The sequence below is a fragment of the Amphiprion ocellaris genome, chromosome 12, assembly GCF_022539595.1.
Source record: "Amphiprion ocellaris isolate individual 3 ecotype Okinawa chromosome 12, ASM2253959v1, whole genome shotgun sequence".
NCBI classification, from domain to species: domain Eukaryota; kingdom Metazoa; phylum Chordata; class Actinopteri; family Pomacentridae; genus Amphiprion; species Amphiprion ocellaris.
The window spans coordinates 33199664-33209918 of NC_072777.1; positions in this window are offsets into that span (position 1 = coordinate 33199664).

Consider the following 10255-nt stretch of genomic DNA (forward strand, 5'->3'; position numbering starts at 1 on the left):
AAGCAGCAATGAGACTTGAGAGCAGCGAGCAGTGTTGTTGGGATAGCGGGCCATCAGGGTGTTTGGATCAAGCCTGTTGAAAGATAGACCTAGAAAAATGTTGAATGCTGTTACGCATGTCATCCGTCTCTATATCCTCCCAGATTTCCTTCTTCTTGTTGATCTGATTTTGCCGTTTCTGTGAACGGTCCATAGGCCTGTTGTGTATCGGCCTACTCCTGCATTTGCACCTAATATGCTGTCAATAATTTCCACCTCAGCCTCCATTCAATTCAACCAGGAAAGAGGTAGAAAAAGGTGCACAACAAAAAAAAACACCTAAAATACCCCCAATCACTGAGATGCAGATTCGCACAGGACTAGTATTATCACAGGATGTCGGTGTTTGGTGAAATATGGTAGGTAATTTGTGGTGGAATTTTTACTTTACAAATTACAGACATGGAGCATTCGCATGGGATTAAGATCACAGACATCCTCCACAATTATTACAGATCACCATAGTGAATAGGGCTCAAGATATAATATCTGAACCCTTGAATTTTTAGCGCATGCTTAAAACTTTTTTGTAAATTCAGAAAATATCAGACATATATGTGTTTTGGTGGAATTTTCAAGAAATATGTACTACAACATATTATATATTAAATGCAGTATGCCAGAAACACGGAGATGAACAACTAGATCTGGTAGCATTTTGCATTATGCAAGCCAAGATGCTTTTCTGACACACGAATGCACAAATGGGTGACTTCTTCTAACATAGTTTAAACCACAGTATCATGGCAAAGTCGTATGTCTCAGTTGTATGCAGACTGCATGCCTGCTTTGCAAGTGCAGTAAAAAGAAAAAGTAATCAATCAGTGGTGGAAATGTCTTTATATACATAAAGTAAAACCCTATAATATATAATGCAGAAAGGCTTTCGGACATTCTGTGTTTCTTTTAAATATTTTTTTTGCTGTTAATCAGTGTTTCTCATTTAATATTATCCCAGTTGAGTCAACATGTAGGCGTGATTCTCTCTGTTGTCCTCTTTAAAGGAACCTCTATGAAGGACATTCAGACATACAGTTACAAGCCAGCATGTTTTTCTGACCTACAATCTTTGAAAGTGCACAAGCAGGAGATTTCACACTGCTGACTGTGATATATGAGCAAAATGGTCAAAGCTTAAACCACCATATAACACAAAGTAGTGTGTCCTGATTGTATGCAGATTGCTGCTTTGTAAGGATAGTGTGTGCTCAGTGTGTGATTTGGATGCAGGGTGTGTATCCTTCTGCTCTGCTGCTTTCATGTTCTTATTGGGGGGTATGAATACACATGTTCTAAATATCCAAGGCGATGTATCTCCTGTGTTCCCGCTGAAATCTCCACACAGCATCTGTTTCCTTCTAACCATCCGCTGTGTGAATCCACAGGTATTCGATTGGAGCCGTCAGAGCAGAAAACCTGACAAAGTGGAACAACTTGCAGAAATCCAAAAACAAATCACCGCTCCTTTATCATTCTCATAAACATCTCAAATTCTACCGACAGATTTCAGACACTTGCCGGTACAATTGCAGTTGCCTCTGCGAGATAACGTGCAATTTCTTCCCTGTAATGTCTCCGTATCCAAACCGAGATAAGAGACGGTCCGGTCAGTAATCGGATTAATGAAACAATCAGGCAATCAGCATTAATTAACCGAGCAGGCTGAAGAGCGAGTTTTTTTCTGGGGGAAAAAGGCAGAGAAAACAACAATAAATAGAGCCAATCGTCTTTATCGGTGAGCAGCACATTGCTCATCCACACCCTCTGCAGCCAGTCATCCGAACCCTAATTAACTCTCTGGAATTGGTTGTGGGGTTTTTTAGGGTCCGAGCACCGAATGGTGCGAAGACCCTATTGGAATGCAAGGAATTATTTATTATTATTATTATTATTATTATTATTATTATTATTATTATTATTATTATTATTAGGGTCCGAGCACCGACGGTGCGAAGACCCTATTGGAATGCAAGGAATTATTTATTATTATTATTATTATTATTATTATTATTATTATTATTATTATTATTATTATTAGGGTCCGAGCACCGAATGGTGCGAAGACCCTATTGGAATGCAAGGAATTATTTATTATTATTATTATTATTATTATTATTATTATTATTATTATTATTATTATTATTATTATTATTATTATTATTATTCTTTTCCGGACTTTTGAATTGCCTTTTTGGCGGCCTTATCATACCCCAAAACGCATCAAACGTGGCATGCTCATCAGGCCTCGCGAAAAATTTGATATTTTATGGGAGTTGCGCATGTGTGTGGCAAAATGGCTCCATAGCGCCCCCTGGAAAATTGAAAATTTGGTCATTAGGCCAACTTGCACGATGTTTCATGTACAGCTACAAAATTTTGTATGCATATTCAGCACATCAGGAAACCCAAAAAAGTCAATCATGACCACGCCCTAACACCAACAGGAAGTCGGCCATCTTGAATTAGCTGTAAATTTTTCAAAATTAATAACTCATCGGGGATAAGTCCGACAGACGTCAAATTTGGCCAATATATGCAAACACGCGACCTGATGAAAAATTATCAAAATGTTCATTTCATTTCAAAGGGCGTGGCCATGGCGACTCCCAAAAAAATGGATCCTTCGCCATGAAACAGGAAGTGGTGTCTAACTCAGCTGTACATGGTCCAATCTGCCTGAAATTTGACATGTGTGATCAATGTCCAGCCCTGACAACATCCATGTGGTTATATACATTCACAGTCATAGCGCCACCTTGTGGTAGCAGGAAATTGACATTTTTCACACTTTGATGTACTATTCTTAGCACGTTGATCAGATTCACCTCAAATGTGGTAACATAAGCCTGAACACATTGATGATGATTCCCAAAGAAAATGGTGACTCGTCGTCAAGGGGCGTGTCTGTGGCATTGCGGCGAATTTCGATTTCTCGCCATAAAAATTGAATTATTAATATCTCAGCTGGAAATGATCCAATCCGGACCAAACTTGATGTGATGGACACCAGTCCGGTTCTGAACACATCCACATTCATAAATTTAGAAATACTCATAGCGCCACCTATTGGCAACAGGAAGAAATTGTCATTACATTTGCACGTGCCATTGCCTGATACTTTGTCATATGATTCTGAAAATTGGTCAGGTGAGTGACCACACATTGACGATGGCACAGTGTGAAGATTTTGACGATTCATAAAACGCTGTTGCCGTGGCAACGTATCGTTGCCGGAATAAACAAAGTACTTTTTGACAGGTTAAAAATGCTCAAATGCTCGCCAAAATTACCACACATATCTGGACCGGCAACCCATTTCAGATTTTAGGGAAACTGCACATGTGTTTGGCAAAATGGCTCCATAGCGCCACCTGGAAAATTTCAAACATTTACTACGGCCAGTACGTGTCACCTAGAATTATGAAACTTGGTAGGCATATGTAACTCGTCAAGACACACCAAAATGTAATTGACAGCCATGCCCAAAACCCAACAGGAAGTCGGCCATTTTGAATTATATGTCATACGTTTTGACGATTTTGGGTCATTTTTGTACATTTTCAAAAGCTATAAACTCACATAGGGTAACACCGAGAGAGCTGAAATTCGGCCAGGATGTAGTCCAGGCATGGGTGATCAAAAGTTATCAAAATGCTCACCTTAAGTCTGAGGGCGTGGCCATGGCGGCCTCGTGAATTTTGATGCTTCGCCATGAAACATCAACTGCTGTGTAACTGCCCTAAACATGCTCCAATCTGCCTCAAACTTTACAGGTGTGATCAGAGTCCAGTCCTGATCACATCCATAGGCCGACATAAACTCTCGGTCTCAGCGCCACCTGGTGGTTGGAAGGAAATGCTCTATAACTAGCCTGGACATGGTCCGATCTGCCTGAAATTTTACGTGTGATCAGAGTCTGACCCTGATCACATCCATAGGCCAATATACACTCTCGGTCGCAGCGCCACCTGGTGGATGGACAGGAAAAGCTCTAGAAGTAGCCTGAATATGCTCCAATCTGCCTGAAATTTTGCACGTGTGATCAGAGTCCAGCCCTCATCGCATCCATAGGCCGACATGCACTCTCGGTCGCAGCGCCACCTGGTGGATGTGCGTGGATTCGCCGACCAGCAAGGATGCGAGGACCCGTCCAACGCTGCTTGCAGCTTTATTTACTTTGTGATCGCAACAACTTGTCAAGATATGGAAATGATTTTAATTTGATATTCATTTCCACGTGTAGTAATCCTGACACCACAGCATACAAACTAAACAGGAACTATTAAGGAAGAAGTTTCGGTTATCTCCCTGCCTTGTAAATGGAGAAAATTTAGAAACATGTAATTTTTTATTTTTAAAAAATGCATAAAAGTTTTCTTGGTGCATGAACTGAGGCTGCTGACTGACCTTATATTGCACAATGTTCAATGTCTTTAAATATTTTCACAGTAAGGATTCATCTGTCGATCTATCTATACCTGAAACCTGATCCTCTGTATATAGTCTTCTACATGTTTGTTGTTTTTTTTTTTTAAGAATAAAATCATCTGTATATAATGCTATGGGCAATTTTTGCACCGTTTTTTTCTTATTTATTCTTGCACTGCCTTTATACTCTTATACTTTCTCCTTTCCTAAGGAAGAAGTTTCGGTTATTTCCCCAGTTATGTTTGAAATGTAACATTACTTCTTCAGCTCAGTGCATCAGTGATCATATTGGTTTAGTGGTTGGAAGTCAATAAAACATTAGCGTCAGTCAAATTGAATGCGTCAGTGGATGGAAGTGGTGGTTGCCTTGTGCTGCTCTTCACTTCACTGCAGCTCCATGGCTCCATCTGCTGGACGGACAGAAGTGCAGCAGCTGATGGCAGCTTCTTTGACCTCACGCTGCTGTCAGACCCACAGATTAGGGTTTATTTCAGATATATATAATAGAAAATCGTAATTAAAAAATAAGCTGATGTTGTATTTTTGCAGCAGTGAGTTTTACAGGGTTAAGAGCAACCAGTCAAAGGTTATTACTGAGGATTTTAAACAAAAACATTCAGGCAAACAGTTAACATCATAGGGTGCCTGACATGTTTGTTTTTTTTCCGGGTCGATACAGATTTTTTTTGTAATCAAGGAGATCAATAACCAAGATTTGGAATCACTACACATTTGCAGAAAAAATAAAGTTTTTGAACAGCACATAAAGTTAAGTTAAAATTAAAATAATCCCGAGTTGCAGCCTTTGCTTATTTATGTTTTACATGCTGAAGTTGTCCTTCAGTGTTTCACTGATCAGATTGTGCTGTGGGCAGGAACAAGATCAGAGGGAGGCAGCTGCAGCAGACCCAAAGTAGTTTCACATTCATTTATCTGATCAGATTTCAGGGGGCTTTTTTTTTTTTTTTTTTTTAAAGAAATGGGACCAATAATTGAAAACATGCTAAATATCAGATGGGATCATTGGTGTCACAGGACATCTGCAGACACAGGTCAAAGATTACAAGGAGTTTATTTAACGAATGAAACTAAAACCAACACAGAAAGGATAACTAAACCAAGGTGAAAACAAAAAGGGGAAACCAGACTAATTGTAGGAGAAAGGTTCTGGTTTCAAAGTCTCTGGTCTGGCAGAGAGCGGAAGAATGAAGAACCGGGCCTTCGTGGATTAAGGTGATTGAGAACAGGTGAATCAACCCCCACACCTGTGAGAGAGATGGATGGATGGATGGATGGATGGATAGATAGGTAGGGAGGTAGATGGACCATAGATAGATGGATGGATAGGTAGATTCTGCAGTGGGGAAATTTTCAGTGTGGCAGTAGCAGATAGGAAAAAAAGTAAAAAAGAAAAGCAGCACTCAGTGCACAGATATAAATAGATGCTTTCTCCTTAGAGAAGAAATAGAAATGCTTGTAAAAAAAAAAAAACCCTGTGAAATTGCACATATTGACTTATTTACATTTTATTGCAGTTACTTCATGGGTGATCTGAACTACTGGGAGCAGGTTTGATTGAACACAGTCTGACTGCTGCAGGAAGGAAGGACCTCCTTCAAACATTCGTGGGTGAAGCAGTCTGTCCCTGAAGGAGCTGCCGGTGATGGTCCTGTTTCCTGCAGGGGGTGGGAGATGTCCTCCATGATAGACAACAGCTTTGTCATCATCCTCCTGTCTAACACCAGCCCAGGACAGAGCTTGCTTTCTTAACCAGTTTCTTTAGTCTCTTCCTGTCTGCAGCCGTGATGCTGCTGCTCCAGCAGACCACTCCATACAGGATGGCTGATACCACCACACAACCATAAAAGGTCCTCAGAATTGTTCCCTGCACCCCGAAGGACCTCAGTTTCCTGAGCAGGTGAAGTCTGTTCTGACCTTTCTTACACCGTGCGTTGGTGTTCTATCTCTAGACATGTTTGAATGTCTTTATCAATAAATGGTCAAACACATGTTGAGTGTCAGTTCAGCTCTTTGTTCCACACATGTATATGTTCCTATGTGATTGGTGTCAGAGTGTAAAGAATTGAAGCTGTCAGAGGCTTTCTGTGGTGAAGAGGCTGCAGGACATCAGCTGCTCCAACAGGTGACGCCTTTGTTCTTTGGCTCCAACCAGAACCAGCAATAAATCAGCATGAGCTGCAGCTTAGCCACCTCACAGAGTGTATAATAAAGAAACCAAGAGGTTTTAGTTGATAGCTGTCGCTAGCAGTGTGTTGTTCAGGTTGTGAGGAGAAGTAAAAAGCTTACAGCAGCTGGTATTCCCAGGTAGTCTCCCATCCAAATACTAACCAGGCCCAACCCTGCTTAGCTTTGCAGATCAGATGAGATTGGGTGTATTCAGTCTCAGAGACAAACCTCACATGATTCAGATCTCCACTCACACCTTTTATTTGTCGTTTGGTTGCGCCAGTACTAATTGATAGCATCATTTAAGCAAAGTTAGAGCAACATCTTGTAGGACAGGTGGTGTAGAGGTAAGTTTTTTGCCTCCCCGGTACCTTAGTACCTTTATTATCTTCACTTCCTTAATACTTTTGTGTACCATCATTTACGAAAACTAACAGCTACACCCAGTAGGAAGGATAGTGCAGTGGTAAGTTATCTGCCTCTCATCCAGGAGGTCCTTGGTTGGAATCCAGCTCAAGGCTCTTTTTACACTTTGGCTGCATGACAACCTCTTGCAACCATCATTACAACAAACTCCACCAAGGACCTTGTGTGACAGATAGCTCACACAGAGGGTGTGTGTCTGTCATGTGGACGGCCACGGTTCGAATCCCTGCTGTGGTGTGGAGTGTCACTGGACTGGACTGGACTGGACTGGACCCTGGCAAAAAGGAAAACAAGGAGATTTACCCATAAGCAAGGCACGAAGGCACGAAGGCACGAAGGCACGAAGGCACGAAGGCACGAAGGCACGAAGGCACGAAGGCACGAAGGCACGAAGGCACGAAGGCACGAAGGCACGAAGGCACGAAGGCACGAAGGCACGAAGGCACGAAGGCACGAAGGCACGAAGGCACGAAGGCACGAAGGCACGAAGGCACGAAGGCACGAAGGCACGAAGGCACGAAGGCACGAAGGCACGAAGGCACGAAGGCACGAAGGCACGAAGGCACGAAGGCACGAAGGCACGAAGGCACGAAGGCACGAAGGCACGAAGGCACGAAGGCACGAAGGCACGAAGGCACGAAGGCACGAAGGCACGAAGGCACGAAGGCACGAAGGCACGAAGGCACGAAGGCACGAAGGCACGAAGGCACGAAGGCACGAAGGCACGAAGGCACGAAGGCACGAAGGCACGAAGGCACGAAGGCACGAAGGCACGAAGGCACGAAGGCACGAAGGCAGATTTTTGGCAAATTTTGCCCAAATGTAAAAAAATACAGGCTTTTCTTCTATTCGTCAAGGCGGTGACATCAACACTGAAAGAAAAAAAAAACAATCCACAAAATCAAAAAAAGAAGATAATCTACCTACAACTTTTAAAGGACACGCTAAAAAACACAATACTAAAAAGTCACACTCTTCTCCTCATCACTCATTTTTACATTTTAACACAATTTCAAAGCCACACAAATCACATTCTTCATGTCAAATCACTTCTCTTCACTACAAATGGGAGAGAACAGCAAACAAATAAAATACAACTTATGGCTTAAATATCTTCAAAATCTCTTTGCTATTCCTCTACATTCAAATTCCTCAACACCACTCAACAATCACCTGCAGGATCTCTTACTTCTTTCTTAGCTCTGACAAAACATCTTCAAGACTCTGAGAAGACAACTCATTTTCAACACATTTGCTGCTTCGTCTAAGTGTCCACACACATCTCCAGTCATCCACAGGCCTCACCACTGATCAGCTGCACTAACTTACATGTTAAACTTCTCCAAAGATAAAATACAGGCCCTTCTGTCTGATCACAACTTTTACTGGTGGCTCATATTTCAAGTTCATTTCCTTGCAAAGTCTTTATTTTGGATTAAAGTGGGATCTGTCACCAGGCAGATCACTTGTTTATTCTTAGCATTTGGATTTCACTGACATTCCTGTCATGTAGAAAAATAGAAATATCTTTGCATTGATTCAGCTAAACTAACTGCAGACACTGAGAGGCGTAAAGTTCAACAAATGCTGTTTTTATTTACTTCACTGGTGACATCAGTAGATGCTTGCAGTGAAACCACCACTGCAAATATTTATGCATTTAAGTATTACAACTGAAAACTCCCTACAAACGTCCACTTCTAACACCACAAACATTGTCCAGAGGAAATGATATTAGCTGAACATAAAAACATGTAAAACAGCTCTGATGCTTTCATCCTGAGCTCCACTCAAACATTTCACTGTGCAGCAGCTCAGCAGTTTGTTTAAGAAAAGCATTTAGGTTCAATCTGTGAAGCCCAAAACCCACCAGCTTTGAAAAATGACACCATTTACCAGAGTCACAAACTGTAAAAACAGAAGGAATTGTTGGATTTTCTATGTGAATGTGTCGCCTCTCTAGTTAACTCACCCGGTTACGTCTCCATCCTGACGCTGCTCTGCTGGACCGGAGCTTCTGGACCAGCCGGGTGGACCTTCCTTCACAGATCTTCCCGGTGGGAGTGATTCTGAGTCGGCCTTGGTTGACTGCAAACTCCTTAAAATGGACACATGAGAGGAAATCGTGGACAAATCGATACAACAGCTTGTTCGGTTTGTCCTGTTCTTAAATGGGTAGAAAACTGCTGAGAGCTCTCAGTTCAATTCAATTTTCAATTCAATTTTATTTATATAGCGCCAATTACAGTCAAATTGTCTCGAGACGCTTTACAGAACCCATATGCCTGACCCCCAGAGCAAGCCAAAAGGCGACAGTGGCAAGGAAAACACCCTTTTAACAGGGAAAAAAACCTCGAGCAGAACCCGGCTCTAATGTGGGGGGACCCATCTGCCTGCTGGCCGGGCGGGTTGAGAGGGACAGAAGAGGTAGAAAGGTAGAGATAGAGGGGTAGAGGTAGAGATAGAGGGGTAGAGATAGAGAGGTGGGGGGGTGGGACACAAGGACCATAAAACACAGCCACACATCTGAAGCATCCAGCATCCAGCTCTGGGACCAGGGACACTCGGAGAAAGGACACAGAAAGAAACAGAGTGAATGTAATGCAATAATGGTATATATAGTAAATACATAGGTAGTTAGAGAAGGGCTCAGTGCATCCAGAGAGGTTCCCCAGCAGCCTAGGCCTATAGCAGCATAACTAGGGGCAAACTAAAGGGACGTCAAGAGGGGAAGTCAGTTGTGCAAATGAAAACACCAGCTCACCCCGTCAGGGTCACCCAGTCAGCCCTAACTATAAGCTTTGTCGAAAAGGAAGGTTTTAAGCCTGGTCTTAAAAATAGAGAGGGTGTCTGCCCCCCGAACCCAAACTGGGAGCTGGTTCCACAGGAGAGGTGCCTGATAACTGAAGGCTCTGCCTCCCATTCTACTTTTAGAGATTCTAGGAACAACAAGTAAGCCTGCAGTCTGAGAGCGAAGAGTTCTGCTAGGATAATATGGTACTATCAGGTCTTTAAGATATGATGGAGATTGGTTGTTAAGAGCTTTATATGTCAGAAGAAGGATTTTGAATTCTATTCTAGATTTAACAGGAAGCCAATGAAGAGAATCCAATATAGGAGAAATATGATCTCTCTTGCTAACTCCCGTCAGTACTCTGGCTGCATCGTTTTGGAT